This window comes from Lithobates pipiens, unplaced genomic scaffold (genome assembly GCF_037356315.1).
Source record: "Lithobates pipiens isolate NorthernLeopardFrog02 unplaced genomic scaffold, aLitPip1_a1.2 Scaffold_27, whole genome shotgun sequence".
In the NCBI taxonomy this organism is placed as follows: domain Eukaryota; kingdom Metazoa; phylum Chordata; class Amphibia; order Anura; family Ranidae; genus Lithobates; species Lithobates pipiens.
In genome coordinates, this window is record NW_027507788.1 from 26,293,311 (window position 1) to 26,316,277 (window position 22,967).

At 43.6% G+C, this 22,967-nt stretch overlaps 1 protein-coding gene and 1 pseudogene across 1 annotated transcript in view; both read left to right on the forward strand.

The window, feature by feature from the left end:
* The window catches only part of ERFL (ETS repressor factor like), a 111,996-nt gene that overhangs the window by 27,625 nt on the left and 61,404 nt on the right, over positions 1-22,967 (forward strand). The gene's annotated exons all lie outside the window — the stretch shown is intronic.
* Positions 20,870-21,001, forward strand: LOC143934677 (U2 spliceosomal RNA; annotated as a pseudogene).

Sequence of the window (22,967 nt, forward strand, 5' to 3'; positions counted from 1 at the left end):
TGTGATTCCGACATACTGTGCAGGTGTTTTTTTTATTTTTTTATTAATTAGCTTCAGGCATCCAAATAGCAGAGAGGAATGTGTTGGAATTATGTTGCACACCTTTTAAGTATCTAGTGAGTAGATACATGCTTGGTCTTTATTGAAAGGAAAAATACATAGGTTGGAATTGTCGAGTCCTTTTAAAAAAACTCCTACAAAAACTGGCCCCTCCGCTATACAGTGAAACCTTGCTTTGAGAATAACTTGGTTTGAAAGCGTTTTGCAAGACAAGTAAAATTTTAAAATAAATTTTGACTTGATATACAAGCGATGTCTTGATATACAAGTAGCATCATACTTTATACTGAGTATAAAAGAGAAGAGAGGCGCCTCTAAGCCCTTGTACACACGGTCGGAGAATCCGTCGGAATGTGTCCTATCGGACCGTGTTGTCGGATAATCCGACTGTGTGTGGTCTGCATCGGACTGATTCCGTCGGAATATCCTTCGGACCCAATTTTCCAACATGTTGGAAATATTTTCCGACCAACTGGTTCGATCGGACATACTCCGATCATGTGTAGAGAATTTTGATCGGACAAAGTGCCACGCATGCTCAGATCAAATTCCTACATCAAAGCTATTGGCTACTAGCCTGAATGTCGTCCCATCGTAACGAAATTACGTCATCACGTTCTGAATGATCAGATTTTTCGACAACTTAGTCCGACCGTGTGTATGCAACAGTTTCGGACAAGATCCGACAGGCAAAATCCGACGGATTTGGTTGGCAGAATGTCCGACCGTGTTTACAGGGGCTAAGTGTAATATGGTTACATTTAATGAAGGTACATTGTTTAGAAACTCACATGGTTGATGATTAAAACAGACACATCCAAGTATACAGGCATATGGGGTAAAGCTGTCCACATAGACCATCCTCCGTACCACCATTGATGTCGCCCTGTCCACGCTGCGCTCCGCGAGCGGTTCAAGCCTCACTTCCAGATCACTCTACTGCAGGGTAGTCTTCCCGGTCACAATTGCAGACAGCTTTACCCCGGATGCCTGCATACTTAGATGTGCCTCTTTTAACCTCCCTGGCAGTAATCCCGAGTCTGGCTCAGGTTGGGATTTTAGCAACATAAACGGTAACCCCGAGCCAGACTCGGGATGGCATCGCTGGATACAGGGAGGACACAGAGAGAGTTACCTTGTCCCCTGGATCCAGCGATGTCCTCCGCGCTGTGTGATCGAGCTGTCCTCCGCTCGATTCACACAGTGCCCGAGTGCCGCCGAGCTCCGTTCCCTGCGACGTTACGGCGCACGGGAGCGGATATCGGCGCCAAATTCAAAAAAGTAAAAACACACAAAACAAACACAGTACTGCAATCTTACAGATTACAGTACTGTATAAAAAAAAATTACACACCCCCTTTGTCCCTAGTGGTCTGTGCAGTGCCCTGCATGCACTTTTATATTATAAATACTGTTTTTTCTGCCTGGAATTTGGAGATTGTCCATAGCAACCAAAAAGTGTCCCTTTATGTCAAAAGTGATTTCAGGCCAACTAGAAAACAGCGATAATAAATTATAATCACTTGCAGAATTGAGCGATAGCGATTTGTGGGAAATTTGTCATCAAACACTAAATCTAATGACAGCGACAATTTTGCAAATGAGCAAATTTCATTGTTTTTGGATTTGATTACATTATTGAATAATTTTTATTATTATTTATTATATTATAAACTTTATCATACCCGGGATGTCTGCTAGAGTCTGGTTTGAACAGATTTAAGAGAGTTATTCCTAAGAATTACAGGACTACAATATAAAACGCCAGATTTCCATGCAAAATAATTGTACCGCATTCAGCACCTAAAGCCAGAACTAATCATACCGCCAGGGAGGTTAATCATCAACCCTGTGAGTTGCTAAATGTTGTACCTTCATTAAATGTAACCATATTACTACACTTATACCGCGCACACACGACCGGACTTTCCGGCAGACTAGGTCCGACGGGATCAGTCCGTCGGAAATCGGTCGTGTTTGGGCTAGTCCAATCGTTTTTCAAAAAAAAATCAGACGGACCTAGAAATAGAACATGTTTCAAATCTATCCGACGGACTCAATGCCAACGGACTAAAAACCGTTCGTCTGTGTGCTGGTCCGACGGAGCAATTACGACGCAAGGGAAGCTATTGGTTACTGGCTATTGAACTTCCTTGTTTAGTCCCATTTACGCCATCACATTCAAAGTGAACGGACTTAGTCCGTTCGTGTGTGGCCAAGTCCGCTCGTTCGGAAAGTCAGTCGGAACTATGTTGGACCTAGTCTGCCCGAAAGTCCGGTCGTGTGTTTGCGCCATTAGAGGCTCCTCTCTTTGCGTTTATACTCTGTAGCTCCTGCTGGATTTTGTTTCTAATCCCCTTGTGGAGGCTTCTTTTTGTGGATGGACATTTTATGGTTACACAACCTGGTCACCTGGTTACATAGTTACATAGTTAGTAAGGTTGAATAAAGGCACCAGTCCAACCTGAGTGAGTGTGGGTGCATGTCCACAGCCCCTATACATTGTGTCCCATCAAGATGCCCATCTATTATTAATATAATTTTTTAATTAAGGTACCCATATAGCGCTGTCACTTTTTACGCAGTGCTCCACACACATCAGTCCCCACCCCCAAGGAGCCCACAATCCAAGGTCCCCAACCCACACCCATACACTAGGGCAAATTTATTTTCGACAGAAACCAGTTAACCTACCAGCATGTCTTTGGAGTGTGGGAGGAAACCCATGCAGACACAGGGAGAAAATGCAAACTCCAGGCAGGTAGCGTCGTGGTTGGGATTTGAACCAACGACCCTTTTGCCACCCATTGATATGATCTTTTTATATGGACTATAAACTGAAAGACCTATGAATAAATGGTTGTGGAACGAATCATCTGAGTTTCCATTATTTATTATGGGGAAATTTGTTTTTGATATACAAGTGCTTTGGATTGCAAGCATGCTTCCAGAACGAATTATGCTCGCAATCCAAGGTTTTATTGTATTCTATAACTCCAATAGTATGTCAACGAATCTATAACTTTGCTAGCTGTAGGTTGTTCAAGATCAAAGAGAAAAAAGAGAAAGAGGGGATTTCTTATACAGCATGTTCACTTTGCAAAGTTAGTTTTTACTTAGACCCATGGAAGATTGGTGTGCCGCTCAGGCTCTTCTGACAGTTTGGGGAGCAGTGTAAATGGTGTGGAGTTTCGCTGCTGCAGGAGTGCCGGCAAAGGAAGTAGAGCTTGTCCCAGCTCCTGTGACCACTGGAGAGAAGAAGGAAGGAATCCCAGATGCCGCACATCCATGCATGTGGTGTGGTATTGGAAGGGACAACCTCAGCCTAGGATCCCATCAAGCCATGCCCCCAATTCGGCACAGTGGTGTAGTGGTTAGCACTCTCGCCTAGCAGAAAAAAGGGTCACTGGTTCAAAATCCAAACCACGACACTACCTGCCTTGAGTTTGCACTCTCCCCCTTTGCCTGCGTGGGTTTCCTCCGGGTACTCCGGTTTCCTCCCACACTCCAAAGACATGCTGGTAGGTTAATTGGCTTCTGTCCAAAATTGGCCCAAGTATATGAATGTGAGTTGGGGACCTTTGATAAAGTCACATGGATGTGACGCAACGCGTCAGGGAGAAGCCGGTTGTCACAATCGTCACTTCCAGTCACGGCCGAAACCGGAAGTCTTTTTGTTTACCGATTCGCGACTGTTTCCACTATTATGTAAGTGTGGATATTGTTTAAATAAATACTATATTTTATATACTACACATGGGAGCTCCCCTTGTCTCTTTCTCATCTTCTATATGGTTGGTGAATTATCTATACTAACGGGCTGAATTAACGAGGAGGGAAAGAAGAGTCAGAGTGTCATCATTGTTTGTACAGCGCTATATTGGCCTTTGATGGTCTATATTTGAGGTGAGAGGCTGGGGGAAACAGGTGGTGCACAAGCTGAGCACTGAATTATCGGTGGACTGTCACATATTTGGAGTTGTTACAGCTTTTATCTCACTGCATGGACTTTGCATATGATCACCGCCTTCTATTGGAGTTTGCACTGCCTTGACCATCTGTGTGCCTTATGGACTTTGTTGTGCCTTTAATTCTACTTTAAAGTGATTGTAAAGTCTTACATTTTATTTATTTTTTAAACAAACAAGTTTATACTTACCTGCTCTGAGCAATGGAATTGTCCAGAGTGACCCCAAACCTATTCTTCTAGGGTCTGCTCCTGACTCCACTTCCTATGGTGGCCACACCTGAGCGCTCCATCCCAAGTCCCACTGCCTGTGTCTGTTGACACAGACAGTGAGACACGGTTCTGTTCCCTGCTCTCTTGGCACAGGACTTGATTGACAGCAGGGGGAACCAATGGCTCCTGCTGCTCTCAGCAAAGCCTGTGAGAGTGGGGAGAAGAGAAGAAAGCCGCTGCAGATGGGCACAGTTCTGGCACAGATTCTGGACAAAATGCCACGCATGCTCAAATCAAATTCCTACATCAAAGCTATTGGCTACTAGCCTGAACGTAGTCCCATCGTAACGAAATTACGTCATCACGTTCTGAAAGATCGGAGGACAACTTTGTCCGACCGTGTGTATGCAACAGTTTCGGACAAGATCCGTCGGATTTGGTTGTCGGAATCTCCGACCGTGTGTACAAGGGCTTACTATGAGTCCACCATCGGGCTCTTCCTTAATTTTTTTTCATTAGATCTGTTACAGCTCCACCAGTACACAACATTTTAGTTTGTTGATGAAATCTGGTAAAAATTTGGTGGTGATAACTATAACAAGCAATCTGCTTCTTTTTTATAGTCTGTAGTGTCAACTTGACTTTGATTACCTGAGCCGATGGATGACCAGGCTGAAATACCTTGGAGAACTTCATCTCATCTATTAGGTTTCAGAGAATCCCTGATAATAATTACTATATCTACTCATGGTACAGTAGTGTGATGGTCAATAGGAAGAATGCACCTTACATTTCTGGTCAGTAGGAAGATTCCCATAGCTAAAAAAAAATAATTGGTGTCAATTATTACTTATCTAAGGCAGAAATCACTCACCCCTGAAGGAACCTCTCACAACCTCTGGAGGAACCCTAACCATCTGTTGCTGCAAGTGGTTGTGACAGTTCTTGAGAAGCTTTATAATTTTCATATCACTTCCCCCAGTTTTTTTTTTAACTGACACAACATAGAAGAATGGCCAGACTTCATGCCCCCTAGTCAGAATGTCTTGTTTCTCCTGCTCCTACTATGATTAATGAGGTAGCCTTAGTATCATAGTCCTGGGCTTAGGTGATATAGCTACAGTATACAAGGCAGGGGTGGTGAACAGTACTGCAACAGGTTCATGCAGCATCCAGGGCAAGGCTATTTAATGGTGCCCTCCCCCTCTCCCGCTGTTAATGCATGATTTAGAATGGGTGTACCACCCTGTGACTATTCCCTGCCCACGTGCCTCAGCTGCATATGGTTGGCATAGAGTGTGCATTGCACATACATGGCCAATCACTTGCTTTCAGCTAGAAGGTAGTTGCACATGCATGGCGGTCAGCTGTGGGCTGATGGAGTGGAGAGGAGGCATGTTGGAGCACAGTGTGACGGAAGTAGCCATCAGAGCAGACATAAAGCCATTGCCCGCTGGTCGCCAGCCACTGAGATCTGGAGTTTGTGGTAAGGAGGCACCCCCACCCCTGAAACCAGTGTGCCTGCCCTTGTCCCAGCCCAGGAGGTGAGGGTGAGATAGACAAGGTGTTCTCTCTGCACCAATACACCTGAAGAGATTAGAAAAAAATAATGCATGCGATAAACCCAGGTTCTAGGTGATCTTCAGGGTGCCAGTGTGCCACCCCGCCAGCCTAGTCCATGGTTGATTATGCATTAACCCTTACCCATCAAGGAATATTATTACCATGGCAAATACATTTAATGCAACTAATATCCACATGAAGGATACTGTCTTCCTTAAATAGTGAATGAGGCAGAAAAGTGAATATCAAAGTTTTTTTTTTTTAAATATTAAATGGAATTTAAATGACACGTAAAGGGCAAATGAATATGAAATTGCTCATTAGCGATGAATTATATAATCTCCGTTGATGCTGACGATACTGTTTTTCCCTCCTGCTTTTCTCAGCTTCTGATGTTCTTTTTACAAAGTACATAAAGAGAAAAAGATCATTGATTAATTCAGTCGGTTATCACTTGTCAATAGTCTTAGCTGATGGTTCCCATACCTCTTCTGTTATGCACTTATCCAGAAGCCCATTCTAAACTGACAGTACGTTTTTGTACTTCTTATATCTTTGTTGTGTAGTGTGGTGTTTAAATATTGCGATTCTTTTATTTTTTTTTGCTTTTAGAAGATATGTGTGCTCCTCCAGCAAGACAAAGAAAAATGTGCAAAGTGCATTAATCTATAGCAGCTAATGAGCAGTAGTTTTCCTTGACTTAATTGCAAAGCTGAAATGGGGCAGGATGCCAGGATTACTATATTGTGTACATCAGTTTTGCAAACCTTGTTGAATACAGTAAATATGGGCAAAAAGGTTATGGACATCTGACTAACACACCCATATGAGCTTGTTGGACATCTTATTTCAAAAACCTTGGTCATTAATATGGAGGTACCCCACTTTGTAATTATAACAGGCTCCAGTCTACTGGGACGTTTTTCCATAGGATTTAGGAGCGTGTTTATGGGAAGTTGTGCCTAGTCAACAAAATGCTAATTCTTTTTCTCACCCAACATTAGTTGGTATTCTAATTAATTTAAAAGGTTTTCAGTACGGTTGAAGTCAGGGCTCTTTGTAGGCCACTTGAGCTCCTCTACACGAAACTGGTCAAACCATGTTTTTTTGGAGCTGGCTTTGTGCACCGCCAGGCCGGAATGGAAAAGATCATTCCCCAAACTGTTATCACAAGGTTGGAAGTGCACAGTTGTCAAGTGTCTTTGTATGCTGTAACTGAACCTGTACCTTTCACTAGAAACACCTGAACTCAATTAATTGGCCATATGGTAGGTCTCATGGTCAGATGCCTAAAGCCCCGTACACACGAGAGGACTTATGTCCGACAGACTTCCGAAGGAGTTCTGCCGGAGTTCCGACAGAGTTCTGACGGACTTTTCGACTGAGCGGACTTGGCCACACACAATCACACCAAACTCCGACGGATTCGAACGTGATGACGTACAACTGGACTCGAATAAGGAAGTTCATAGCCAGTAGCCAATAGCTGCCCTAGCGTCGGTTTTAGTCCGTCGGAATAGCATACACACGAGCGAATTTTTCGGTAGGAACTGGGTCCGGCGGAGTTCCGTCGGAAAAATTTGAAGCATGTTCCATTTTCTAAAGTCCGTCAGACTTTTGCGAATCAATAGTCCGTTGCAGCCCACACACGATCGAATAGTCTGACGGAATCATTCCGTCGGACTTTGGATGTTGAAAAGTCCGCTCGTGTGTACGGGGCTAAAGACTTTTTGCTGTATAGGGGGAGATTTACTAAAACTAGAAAGTGCAAAATCTGGTGCAGCTCTGCATAGAAACCAATCGGCTTCCAGGTTTTATTGTCAACGTTTATTTGAACATGCTGAAGTCAGAAGCTGATTGGCTATCATGCACAGCTGCACCGGATTCTGAGCACTACAGTTTTAGCAAATCTGCCCCTCAGTGTATAAATGTATTGCTCTTTTACCTCTGTAAGCATAAAACAGTTTTATGTTCAGTGGTTCACATATGACGGGGGGAAAGGACAAGTATAGGGGATGCCATGCATTCTAGTAAATAAGGAATACAAGTTTTATCAAGTGATTCATCAAATATTAAAGAGATTTGTATTAATCAAGAGATTGTTGCTCTCTTATGCACATTAAGGGATACATGTATAAATGTACAAGCATGGGGTATTTGCTTCATTTATTAAAGAAAAACTCCAGGAACAGCTATTTAAATCTCTTCCTTTAATAAAAACCCAAAGCTGTTCCACAAGCCTTCTTCATCAATATACAGAATATGTCCAACTCTTGATTGCCCCTTCGCTTCCCCAGTCCCTTGCATGTCACCAAAGTCATACCAAAATAGATGAAACACTGCATCCTGTAATTATTATTATTATGGGTATTTATATATTGCCAACAATTTACACCAGGGATATGCAATTAGTGGACCTCCAGCTGTTGCAAAACTACAAGTCCCATCATGACTCTGCCTCTGGGTGTCATGCTTGTGGCTCTCAGGGTCTTGCTATGCCTCATGGGACTTGTAGTTTTGCAACAGCTGGAGGTCCGCTAATTGCATATCCCTGATTTACAAAATGCTTTACATATATTATGTTCACATCAGACCCTGCTCACAAGGAGCTTACTGCCTAGGCAGATGTGATGTTGCACTTCACCCCCAAGATCAACCATTCTCAGACAGGTGTTTCACTAAACCCTAGGGTTCCTCCTGAAGTGGCTAGGTGTCCCTTGAGCTGTGGCATCTGATGGTTCCAGGACCTACACCAGCAATATGACTCAAATGATCTCATCAGCTGTCTGTAAGGGTGCCATTCCGACCACCACTGTATGGGTTGCATTCTTCTTACTGACCACCAATACAATGAAAATTGTAGCCATTGGCCCCAAAAAATTGGTTTTAGTAAGTCCCTGTACACACGGTCGGACATTTCGACAACCAAATCCGTCGGATTTTGTCCGTCGGATCTTGTCCGAAACTGTTGCATACACACGGTCGGACAAAGTTGTCAAAAAATCTGATCTTTCAGAACGTGATGACGTAATTTCGTTACCATGGGACTACATTCAGGCTAGTAGCCAATAGCTTTGATGTAGGAATTTGATCTGAGCATGTGTGGCACTTTATCCGATCGAAATTCTCTACACATGATCGGAGTATGTCCTATCGGACCAGTTGGTTGGAAAATATTTCCAACATGTTGGAAAACTTGGTCCGACGGATATTCCGACGGAAACAGTCCGATGCATACCACACACAGTCGGATTATCCGACAACACGGTCCGATAGGACACATTCCGACGGATTCTCCGACCGTGTGTACAAGGGCTAAGAGTACCCTAATGCCGCGTACACACGAGCGGACTGTATGGCGTACTTAGTCCGTCATACAATCCGATGGACAGTCCGTCATACTTTTGACTGAACGGACTTGACCACACACGGATGCACAAACAGTCCGTCGAAAGCTTGCGCGATGACGTGTACAGAACGTACGACGGGACTAGAAATAGGAAGTCCAATACACAGCAAAGCACCCTTCCGCCATGTAAATCCTTTCTGGGCATGCGCCATTCTTAGTCCGTCGAACTAGCCTACTGACGAGCGGATTGTCCGCTGAAACCAAAGTACGACGGACAGAATTTCGAAAAATCCGAAATACTTAGTACGCCGGACTGCACGCTGAAAAAGTCCGCTGAAGCCCACACACGAGCGGACTGTCCGCTGAAATGTGTTTCGACGGACTAAGTACGCCATACAGTCCGCCCGTGTGTGCGCGGCATAAGACCTGAAAATTATTTTAAGGGTTCCTCTGGATAAAATGGTTGACATGGTGCCATGCAAATGGCAAGCATATTTTCTGCTTCACCATATTATAAAATAATAAAATACTACCCTCCATTCTTCACATAGTTTTCTTGTTTTGCTACTTACGGTATAGCAAGCAACCAGTTTTCTGTCATCTCCAAATTTCTTTCTGATACATTTTTCGAAATACTCAGATATACAACCCTGGTAAGTAATGTGCTTGTATCCTCCTTACTAACCATAAAAAAATCTAAGTTCCATTTTCATTTTTGTTGTAGAAAAACTGGAATTGGGGTACTAAGAGCAACAGAGATTGACCCCCTTTTTTGCCCAGTTTTTGGGCTTTATCACATTAATTGCCCATGGCAACCAGATTGTCTTTCTATTTTTCCAGTCCAGTGTGCTAGAATGAATAGAAGAATTCAGTTGCTGTGAGCAACCATGGCCCCATATGCAGTCAGGTTGACATCGAAGGCCTGGGGTTGCTTTATTCATTCTGGTGGCAGCGAGGAGGTTAAGGCATCGACACTCAGCAATGGATATACATATTGTTTAAAGCTGCAGCGAAATGAGGGTGCCAATTGAGAGGGCTGCGAGGACGGGAGGGAGGAAAGTGTGCGTCTGCCACTTAGATGGCTGAAATTATCCAGGTGTATGATTGGGATCGAGCTGCTGTTTATATCTCTAATGACAAATTCTTTTTAAAAGTGTCTCCGTGATGTGTTCCAAACCTTTATCTAAACACAGATCTATACAGCACGAAATTACCTCCAAGCAAAACACACACACCAGTCACCACTCAGGCTGTCTTATTGTGTGAAGAGGTCAAAGGAACAATGACAGTCTTTATACCTCTCACCTAATCCGAACACATAGTGGGGGACTTCGGCCGTGTCTAATCTATGCACTGACAGCAGGGCACATGCGGACCACGTAATAGGCCCAAAGACCCGGTCGTATACCTCTTGCCTGCCTTATGTAAAGGTTGCCCTCTGTTCTGTCTATTGTACAGATAACTGGTCACATGTCCCTTGTAATGAATGTACACATAACAGACTATGTTACCTGTGTTTATTTTATTTTTTTGCTTGTTTTTTTTGGAGCGAGATTGGTGATTCTGCTGGTACCACACAAGGCCATCTTAAAGCACACCTGTACTCACTAGGAAATTGGAAATATACCTTTCCAGGAGCAATATCAGCTTTATTTTACAAACATTGACTTCAGTTCCAGACGTTGGAGCTCTGGCCAGCTCCCTTTTGGGTATAGTGCCTCACTATTTGTTAATGAGGGCACCAATATCAGTAATGGACCAATATTTGCATGGGCATGGGAAAGCGGTAGTTTATGAGTACTTGTCACATACTCCCCTTCAGGTGGTACCATTCTCAACCAGACATCCATGGAGCCCTAGGGTGCCTCCAGACATGTCTAGAGGTTATTTGAGCTGTGGCTGATTGATCTTCTATCTGATTGTACCTGCATAGTTCCAGTGCCAATGTCACTTGACAGAGGCAGTGGCATGAAACCAATGATCTTTTTAATTGCCCTTAAAGAGGAAGTAAACCCTGATGGGTTTACTTCCTCTTTCATTCCCTGCAAAGGCAAAGCATAATGGACTACTATGCATCGCATAGTAGTCCATTATGTGTCACATACCTGACACAGGAGCCAGCGAAGTCACCGCTGTCCCCTGTAGTCCGGCGCATCCATCTTCTAAGTGGGGTCTCGCAGCTCTGCCGCTGTCATTCGGCGAAGCCGCGATGACGTCACTCCCGCGCATGCGCACGGGAGCCAACACGTGCGGCATCTCCGTCGTTGAAGATGCCGTGCTCAGTGCGTCTGTGCATGCGCCGTAGACAGCGGTGTCTGTCTTCGGGCAAATATCTCCTAAACCGTATAGGTTTAGGAGATATTTCTTGGACCTACAGGTAAGCCTTAATCTAGGCTTACCTGTAGGTCAAAGTGTGTTGTAAGGATTTACAACCACTTTAAGACTGGAATTCTGATCTCCACTGTAATGCCCCATACACATGATCGGATTTTCTGACAACAAATGTTGGATGTTAGCTTGTTGGCTGAAAGTCCAACCGTGTGTATGCTCCATCGAACATTTGTTGTTGAACTTTCCACCAACAAATGTCGGCTAGCAGGTTCTCAAATGTATCGTCGACAAAACCTTGTTGTCAGAATTTCCGATCATGTGTACACAAGTCCGACACACAAAAGTTCACACATGCTCGGAATCAAGCAGAAGGAGCCGCACTGGCTATTAAACTCCCTTTTTCTCGGCTCGTTGTATGTCTTGTACGTCACCACATTCCCACGTTCATAATTGTTGGCCAACATTTGTGTGACCGTGTGTATGCAAGACAAGTTGGAGCCAACAACCTTCGAACAAAATTCCACGGTTTTGTTGTCGGAAAGTCCGATCATATGTACGGGGCATAAGGATTGCACTCTTCCAACTAACCACCATTTTTTTCCAACTGATCCGAGATAAATTAGTTTTATCAGGGTTTCCCCAAGACTTAAATATTATTTTAAGGGTTCCCCTGGGGTAAAAAGGTTTTAACTTGGAGCCCCCTGAGTAGGTCCTACATAGGTTATTTGAAGACTCCAAAAAAACAACCCTGTCCACCGGTGTATTGCTTTCTCTTTTGAAAGGGCCAATAATGGGAATCCAAAATTAATTAAAGCAGTTCTCCACCCTGAAGGGGAAGTTCCGCTAATCTGATCCCTCCCCCGCTGATCCCTCCCCCACCACAATCGGCACCTTTCAGGGGGGAGGGGGGTGCAGTTACCTGGATAATCCAGGTATCTGCACCCACTTCCGGGACAGACCCCCGCAGACGCCCCCCCCCCCCCCGTTGTGTTCTGGGAAACACACCGTTCCCAGGACACAGCGTGGACCAGAAGAGACGCACAGCCTGACTCGCGCATGCGCAGTAGGGAACCGGACAGTGAAGACGCAACGCTTCACTTCCCGATTCCCTGACAGAGGATGGTGGCGGGGGCAGCAGAGAGAGGAATGATCGCTCGTCATCTGCCGCCGACATCGCTGGACCCTGGGACAGGTGAGTGTGATTTTATTAAAAGTCAGCAGCTGCAATATTAGTAGCTGCTGGCTTTTAATATTTTTTTTAGGTGCAGAACCGCTTTAAGACCACCACAATCTGAAAAACCTTGGTTATTCACGTTAAGATGTAATAGGCCAGGTTTGTATCTTACTACTTTTTATTATTTAAATCAAGTGATTTTTCTGGGCCTTGAGTGTCCTCCTCCATTTGCACATAACACACTGAATTCTACCCTTCCATTATTAAATTTTTGAATAATCCTCCATAATATATTCTCTTTAGTTAACGATCCAGCACTGCTTACTCCTCCACAACATGACACTGCCACATTATGTTAAGCTTACCGGTTTGCTTACTCCTTTATCTCTTGATGATGATGATTCCAAGGTTGGCTACAGAGAGCTTTCTCCTTGAGAATATCAGTCATCGGAACCTGCACATCCTTGAGTGAGTCAACACTTGGGCCTGTCGAGATTCTCACTTTATAACCGTAGTGGGGCATATGTGATTATCTCTCTCTTCAGATTCCTATCTGGAATAGTGAAAGCTTGGGCCTACTGGCAAAGAAGCTTTCCAATAAGTAGCAAAAGTAAAATAACGAGAGCTCCTCCATCAGAGACACTCCTTCTTGTCCCTTATCGGTCATGAACATCCTGACTATTGGAAGAATTTTTAGAAACGCAAGAAAATCTTGCTGTTATTTATCCATGTATAGCTTGGGTTGTAAATGCTTATAACCAGTCTCTCTCCTTCTTAGCCCTTGTACACACGGTCAGAGAATCCGTCGGAATGTGTCCTATCGGACCGCGTTGTCGGATAATCCGACTGTGTGTGGTCTGCATCGGACTGATTCCGTCTGAATATTCGTCGGACCCAATTTTCCAACTTGTTGGAAATATTTCCCAACCAACTGGTTCGATCGGACATACTCATGTGTAGAGAATTTTGATTGGACCAAGTGCCACGCATGCTCAGATCAAATTCCTACATCAAAGTTATTGGCTACTAGCCTGAACGTAGTCCCATCGTAATGAAATTACGTCATAACGTTTTGAATGATCAGATTTTTCCACAACTTAGGCCACGTACACACGGGCGGACTTAGTCCGTCGAAACACATTTCAGCGGACAGTCCGCTCGTGTGTGGGCTTCAGCTGACTTTTTCAGCGTGCAGTCTGGCGTACTAAGTATTTCGGAATTTCCGTAATTCTGTCCGTCATACTTTGGTTTCAGCGGACAATCCGCTCGTGAGTAGGCTAGTTCGACGGACTAAGAATGGCGCATGCCCAGAAAGGATTTACACGGCGGAAGGTTGCATTGCTGTGTATTGGACTTCCTATTTCTAGTCCCGTCGTACGTGCTGTACACGTCATCGCGCAAGCTTTCGACGGACTGTTTGTGCATCCGTGTGTGGTCAAGTCCGTTCATTCGAAAGTATGACGGACTGTCCGTCGGATTGTATGACGGACTAAGTAGGCCATACAGTCCGCCCGTGTGTACGCGGCTTTAGTCCGACCGTGTGTATGCAACAGTTTCGGACAAGATCCGTCGGACAAAATCCGACGGACAAAATCTGACGGATTTGGTTGGCAGAATGTCCGACCGTATATACAGGGGCTTACTGCTGCATACATTTCTGCTTTGCAACTCTTCCTACATGTCATGAGAAATATGTCTATTATCCGTTTACCCTTGTCTGTTATCACCTTTACCATGCCACAGGAAATGATCACATGAATCAAAGTTGGTATTAATGACTTTCTGTTATGTTTCCGAGCGTGCATGACACAACATGATCACTATCATCTAACAAGGTCCATATCATTTTGAACTAACAGGGAGCAACTCTTCTTCAGACAGAAATAGTCAGATTATAGCTGGTACAAATGTTCATACAAGTGATATATAACAGTTAAATGATCATATTCAAATTGTATGCATTGTCTCAGTTTTTCTGATATTTGGGCCTAACTTTAGCCTTCTGCAAAAGCAATTTCTAGTGGGCTTGCAAGGAAGCTAGGGAAATTCCCATGTAAAGAAATGCAAGTGCTCAGAATTGGGAACACCCCCCCCCCCCACAATATCCATAAACGCATAATAGCAAATACGATGGCCCCTAAGCACTTTTTATGGATGACTGTAGATGTTCAAAGAAAAGAGTTAGGAAGAAACTGAGCATTTGAAGAGGGCTGCCCTGACAGGATGGACAAATGATGCTGAGTCTGAGAAGCAGGGAGTTCAATTAGTGAACACACTGAGTGAGTCGTTGGTGTAAGTGACCTTACACGTTTAATTAACATCCTATCATTATGAAAGATGGGAATCAAAGTTCCGTCACTTTGATAAATTAACAAATTATGTGCTACTCCTGATCTTCGAGGCTTGTGTCCACCTCCTCTTCTCTCCCCCCTCCTCTCTCTCTCTCTCTGTCATCTTCATAAGCTTGAGATTGTAATGATGGGGACCGCAAGAAGGTGGGGTGGTTGCATTTTTACAATAAATATTAAAAAAAAAAGCCTATAGCCTTGATGGAAAGAACGTTGGGTTACCATGTTTCCATGGGAACCATTAGGAGGTGGATGTCATACATCTTCACTCATATGTGGAGGAGGTCCACTAGTTTTTCTGTATTATTTTCTCTACTTGTACTGCTTCTTAGGTGTCCAGCTGTACTCCTGAACAGGGCTGGTGCAAGGATTTTTGACACCCTAGGCAAAACCTAATTTTGCCGCCCCCCCTCGGCTCCACCCCTGACTCCACCCTTTTTCCCCTGCCCATGTATACCCCACCTTTTAAATGAAGCGCTCATCAAATGCAGCCTCACCAGCACCCATCAATGCAGCCTCACCAGCACTCATCAGATGCAGCCTACCAGCGCTCATCAAATGCAGCCTACCAGTGGTCATCAATGCAGCCTACCAGTGCCCATCAATGCAGCCTATCAGTGCCCATCAATGAATGTTTGCTTGCTTCCATTCATTCAGGAGCCAAGACACAGACACAGTCCTCCGCTGCTGCTGAGCCTCTGACACTATCTGCAAATGGAGCTGCAGCTGCCTGCTGATGCTGAGACTTAGTTGCTTGCTGCAGAGAGAAGAGAGTAGGAACACCGGGTGCCCTAGGCAGCAGTGCTCCCTAGGCGGTTGCCTAGTTTGCCTAGTGGTAGCACCGGCCCTGCTCCTGAACCCTCCACGATGCTGAACAGATGTCCACTAATATTTCAGTATCTGATTACCTGCACATAAGGGCCCAGCTGTGGATCTGAGAGCCCCCAACCACCTTGCTGAAGAATGTGGCCTTGCCCCCTCATTCATTCTATGGAATCAAAAGTACAGTGAAAACAGTCTTCACTGAAAGACTTCATCTTCCATGGGATCTTGACAAGTAGCTGAGATAACCAAGCCTTCTGGAGGGGTTTCAAAACAGCTCTATGCCACGTACACATGATCAGAATTTCGGCCAGCAAAAGATTGGGAGCATGTTCTCAATTTTTTGGTCGGAAAAAATTCCTATCCGAAAATGCGTTTGTGCATATGCAATGCCGACGCGCAAAAACTCACGCCTGCTCAGATTCAACTACGAGACGGAAGCTATTGGCTACTGGCTATTGGACTTTACCACGTTCTTGACGGTCGGAATTTAGTGTGATCGTGTGTATGCAAAACAGATTGAGCGAAATCCCGACGGAATTCTGTCGGGAAAACCATCAGAGCTTTTTCTGACCAAAATTCCGATCGCGTGTGCGCGGCATAAGCTGCTTCAACTCCTTGTCCTACTTAGGCCGCGTACACACGTGCGGACTGTCTGTCCAACTTAGTCCGCTGAAACGTGTTTCAGCAGACAATCCGCTCGTGTGTGGGCTTCAGCGGACTTTTTCAGCGGACAGTCTGACGGACTTAGTCTTTCGGAATTTCCGTAATTTTGTCCGTCCAAACTTGGTTTCAGCTGACAGTCCGCTCGTGTGTAGGCAAGTTGGACGGACTAAGTATGGCGCATGCTCAGAAAGGATTTACACGCCGAAGGTTGCATTGCAGTGTATTGGACGTCGAATTTCTAGTCCCGTCGTACGTGCCGTACACGTCATCGCGCAAGCTTTCGGCGGACTGTCTGTTCATCGTGTGTGGTCAAGTCCGTTCATTCGAAAGTTGGACGGACTGTCTGTCGGATTGTCTGACGAACTTAGTTGGCCAGACAATCCGCCCGTGTGTACGCGGCCTTAGGCTTTTTGGAAACACTAGTGTTCAGCCTAGGCTTCTGTTAGCCAACGTTCCATAGGGGAAATATAAGAAAGCCAGCACACAGCAACTCGCAAATATGTATTGAACATACAGCTCCAAATGGTAATGTGCATGTGTTTCTGCCTCCACAGAGGTCTTAGTTGCTTTGCACCAGCTTTCTTCTATTTTTCTTCCCAAAAGGTTCCATTTACCTCTACAATATGATAAGAGGCATGGTTGCTGCCTTTAGCTTTCACCCTGGGCCCATTGTTCATTGGATACCCAGTTCTTTAAGTTCACATTTCACTTAGAGGAGCAACGTTTTTTACAAGTGCATTACAGATTTGAGTTCGTTTTCAAACGCCAAACAGTGTTAACAGCTTCCAAATGGATTTGGCACCACTGTGACAAACATGGTGGCTCAGCTGATAAACCATGCCGTCTGTGTATTACTGCTATCTATATATTATTTTGGAGGTTCTTTCTGTGCCTTACTTCCCATGTCTACCGCCAATCAATCATTTTCCGTACCATCCCTTTACCCCCCTCCATCTTCCTTCCGCGTCTAGTTCCTTCTTGACTTGTCCTTTAAGAGTATTCACTTCTATTGCTCCCAGCCATTACCTCACCTCCCTTTCATTTTTTTTTATTTGCCCTCCTTACAGACCCTTACCCTGTACCCCTCTTACTCTCTTCCTTTACCTTACCACTTCCATCTCTTATGTCTCTTAACTTGCTTATGTTTTCTTTAAAAGCTGATCACTGAGTTACAGAGAAATGATAGGGATAGTATTGTATTTTTCCATTTTTCCAATATATATATATATATATATATATATATATATATATATATATATATATATAGATATACTATCTATTTAAATGTATATATATATATATATATATATATATATATATATATATATATATATATATATATATATATATATTGATTTATATACATTTAAATACATAGTATATATATACATATATATATATATATATATATATATATATATATATATAAACTATGTATTTAAATGTATATAAATCAATATATATATATATATATATATATATATATATATCTAGAGAGAGAGAGACAGAGAGAGACAGAGATATAATATATATATAAAAAAAAAATTCACAGCGAATAGGTGCAGGTACTCCCCAAGTCACCATTGTCTTTGCCCCTAGTCCCCCCCCCCCCCCCCACCAACCTCTGAGCACTGTCAATTTCCCTACTCACCTTCCAATACTGCCCCTTTTACAAAACCAAGTATAATATTGTGATGATAAGTGATTTGTCTGGAATTTGTTCATTATAACAATAAGGACAGTAAAATAGACATACCCCCAAGAAATAATAGATTCCCCCCTCCAGCAATAATAGATTCCCCAGCAACAAAAGACCCCCAAGCAATAAAATAACCCCCACCAGCAACAATAGATCCAACCAAGAAACATCATTGCCCCTGCCAGCAACAATAGATCCCCAGAATTCAGCATCTATTAATCCTCCAGCAACTAACAAAAACAGACTCCCCACCCTGCAACAGTAGATCTTCACCCAACACTGCACTCCCCCATCAACAATAGGTCCCCCAACAGCCAGCTTCAGTAGACTCTCCAACACACCCAAGCACCCCTTGGCAGTACAAACATTTGCAAAATAATCTATAAATATTTGTAGATAAACTGGAATAATATATATATTTTATATGTATATATATATATATATATATATATATATATATATATATATTTAACACTGCAGATAACATTTGGAGCAATCTTAGCCTTGTAATCCTACGAAAAAGTTATGAGAAGCTTATGAGAGAATGTACATTTCTTGAAACATGGAATGCAAGCCTATACCCGCCTAGGCAATGTGTTATTGCATTAAATGGCTGGGAGTACTCAGGACTCTGTATATTATTTCAGTTGTGATAGGTTTAAGGTGGTACTTTTGGGAACAAGCAGCTTCAAAACTCAAACCTGGAAAAAAGCAAATTGCACAAAAAAAAAGCATCACATCCGATAAGAAACATTAACTAAGTAAGCTACTATTATCTTATTCTGAACCTAACTTCTAAGCCCCAAGTGAACTGTTAAAATTAAGCCTTCGTAACATTTTTTGTGGGGGGGGGGGGGGGGGGGGCAGGGATAGAGTACATAAGGCTTAAGACCCATTTCAGATTATTTTTTGCAGTCTTTGTTCCATTGGAAAATCTCCCTTTGCTTTGTTTATGTTTAGCCTGTCTGCAGTCTGATAACATGTGCCTTTAATTTGAGTGTGTTGGCCGGCACACAAAACAAACCCATCCTTCTAGGGTACATTGAAATTGGTGATGACAAGGCATCACTTCCCCCTACGCGTTTCGTCATAACAAACACAATGCCAAGGGGTGATCTTGTGTAGGAGACCATCCGGACCTGGAGAAAGGCCTTGGCTGGGCTAAAACCACAAGCGCTAACAATCCCTTGTAATGAGGGATCAACAGGAGTCTTTCAGCTGTTGGTGGAGGCACTAATAATTAAAGATCACTACGGTGGTGGATGGTGGAGTCTGACACCAGGATTTTTCCATCACTTGTGGACTGTTTGTAATTTATTGTATATTTTATTTTGAATTTTCATTTATATGAACATCACTGATTAGCATGACCTTATTTATTTTTCATGTTTGACCACTGTGTATATGTCTCGCAGAAGGTGTTGCTGCTCACATTTTTATATAGAATTATTTTTAACACTTTTTTTCACGTTTTCTATACCATCTTATGTACTGTTTTTGAAATAGTTATAATTAAAAAAAAAAAAAATGTTCAATTCATCTGGAGGTGTTTTCTGTAGTTAAAGATTTATATAAAAGGTCAGTGTCCCCCCATTCATTTCCAAGGGCACCCATCTCCCTTTATCGCTAATGCATTTGTATAGAGTTATAGAACGGGGCTTTAATGAAAACAGTTATCTATTGGAATTTTTTTTAAATAAATGATAATTGGTACCAAGAGTCCTATTGTTTAAATATATACATGATGATTCCCGTAGTTAAAGACTAAAACCCTATTTAATGTAGAAGAAGAGACTGAATTTGTGCTTTGAAGCAACCAAAGTCCCTTGGCTAATAAATACAAGGCAGTTTAGTTTTTTTGCTGTATCTCCATTAAAATGGCTGACATCAGGTTCATATATTTCATTCTATGAATGCTAATTCTAAGCTTCCTTTACTCATCGATCTCCGGGTTCTATTAGATGTTTCCATAAAGTATAACTGCACCTTTTGCTCCTTTGCTTCCTTCAGCCCCTATTCCATTCTATACTCACCGGTTCCCCATCCATCCTATGGAGAGTCAGTCTTGAGTACGAGCTTGAACTTGAGAACCCTCCATAAAACTCAATGAAAATATACAAAGTGCATGTGAATGCTCTACCAGTTGTTTTATACCTTAAAGTAATTATTTTTTTTGGAAAGTAAATGAGATTAGCTTGACATAAATATTTAGTAGTAGTATTGAGTATTGAGTAGTTGATATCATATCTTTTCAAGAGGGAGACTACGTATTTGAAGCCAATGAGAACTCCCTCTAGTAGGTTATCTACCAATCTCTATATTTAAAGACGAACTACATTTGTTAAAAAAAAAAATAAAAGTCAGCTGCTGGCTTTCAACAGACACTTAGCACAGGAATCCAGTGCTGTCTTCATCCAGGTCGGTTCTTCACCAGTCTTCGGATCCCCGGCGCCGCCATTTTGGCTGTGGAAGCGAAATGTGACTTGCTGCTGAGATCATACTGCACTTTCAGACTGATCCCGCAGCCTCTTGGTACCAGTGTTGCCAATCTAACAGATTGAAATTTACTCACACGATACCCAAAATTTACTGGCAATGCCAAGTTTTACTGGCATTTCCAAAAGTTACAAAATTACAGTTTTAAGTACAAATTTCACTATTTAGGCTACAAACAAGTACAGCTTCTCTGCCTTTTGGCTAAGATCAAGAGTAGTATCTGTTCTTATCAGTTACCAGGAGGTGGCGCTTGCTTCCGTCCCTGTTCTACGGCGAGGTGGAGCAGGGGTGGTGGTTGCTATGCAAAGCCTTCTGGTGTGACGGTGACCTGGAGCGGTTTGTAGCCGAAAGGGAAGCCTTCTGATGAGGATGGAGAACCACTGATCGGCGCCAGGGGAGGGGACCCTGGCCTTCTGGCTTGGATTGTGGCAGCTTTAGCTCCGGTCAGTTTTTCGGGAGGGAACGTTTGTTCCCCTTTCTCCCACCGGGGGAACGGCCTGTACTTCCTGAATGTAATTAGGTAGGAGTGATGGGAGCGAGGGTGAGACCTGATGGCAAAGGGTCTCACTAAGCTCCTGGATCTCCATGCCTTCCTGGCTGGGGTGGGGGCTGCTGTGGTCTGGGGGGGGGTCGGGGATGCTTCTGTTGAAAAGCCTATGGTGATGTGCCCCTGAAGTGACAGTTCAGGGGTGCCTTATACTCACTGTGCTAAGCACTTTGATATTTGGCACCTTGGTCCCGTCACTATACAACATGCTTTTTTACACCTGCCTCTAGGGCCCGGCCTTTTGGCTAGGACCAGAGGAATTTTTGATTCCTGACCGGAGGGCCTGGTCATTGTATTGCACAATGGCCACCTTTTCACTCTCCTCTTCACTATCCCTTTCCTTGCTTTTTATTTATTTTATATGTGTGGTTTGTCACGTCTTGTCACTTCACGTTTGATGAGTAGGGTGTCGGTCCTCGGACCTATCCTGAAAGTCTTGTGGGAGGGTGGACATAGGCCTTCTGGCTTGGTTCACCCTTTATTGGGGGGGTCTCCATTCGGGGGAGTCCCTAGTACCTCGGTGGGTCCTATTTCGGCAGACCTTCTGGAGAAAGGCGGTCGTCCAGCTTCGGCTGGATGGCCATGAGTCTGGTACCTCAGTCCCTGTCTGGAGCCTTACGCCCCGGGGGATCAGGGTAAGGTCCTTCCTAGTGGAGGATATCAGACACCCGTTGCACATTTTTAGTGTGTCACTCTTTATGTGTGTGCACTTTTTTTTGGCACCGGGTGGAAGTTTTTTGGGTGTGTTTTGCACGCCATAGGCTTTTTCAAAAAAAATAAATAAAAAAAAATACATCTCTATCCAACTCTTTTTATACTTCCATTGACTCCTTTCCCATGCAGGCAACTACTTCTTGGCCTAGCCCTGCATTGAAATCATACAACATACTGTACTTTGGCACTCTCCTTTCTCTTACCTCCCTATCTAACTCTTTTTATACTTTCATTGACTCCTTTCCAATACACACCTTACCCTTTACCCTACCCCCTCTACTCTGAATTCCCATGTTAAAATTGCCCGTCAAACAAAATGGCTGTCTCAACTCTCTAGATAAACAGGCAACTACCTCTTGGTCCGACCCTGCATTGAAATCATACATCATACCCTGGCACGCTCCTTTCCCTTACCCCTTATTTAACTCTTTTTTTATACTTCTATTGACTCCTTTCCGTAGGGTTCAATATTGAGTTGGCCCACCCTTTACAGCCATAATAGCTTCAACTCTTCTGGGAAGGCTGTCCACAAGGTTTAGGAGTGTGTCTGAGAATGTTTAACCATTCTTCCAGAAGCGCATTTGTGAGGTCAGGCACCATATTTGAGAGGAGGCCTGGCCCACAGTCTGCACTCTAATTTATCCCAAAGGTGTTCTATCGGGTTGAGGTCAGGACTCTGTGTAGGCCAGTCAAGTTCGTCCACCCCAAATTCGCTTATCTATGTCCCTATGGACCTTGCTTTGTGCACTGGTGAGCAGTCATGTTGGAACAGGAAGGGGCCATCCCCAAACTGTTTCCACAAAGTTGGGATTATTAAATTGTCCAAAATGTCTTGGTATGCTGACACCTTAAGAGTTCCTTTCACTGGAACAAGGGGCCAAATCAAACCCCTGAAAAACAACCCTACAACCATAATCCCCCTTCACCAAATGATTTGCACAAGTGCACAAAGCAAGGCCCATAAAGACATGGATGAGCGAGTTTGGGGTGGAGGATCTTGACTGGCTTACACAGGATC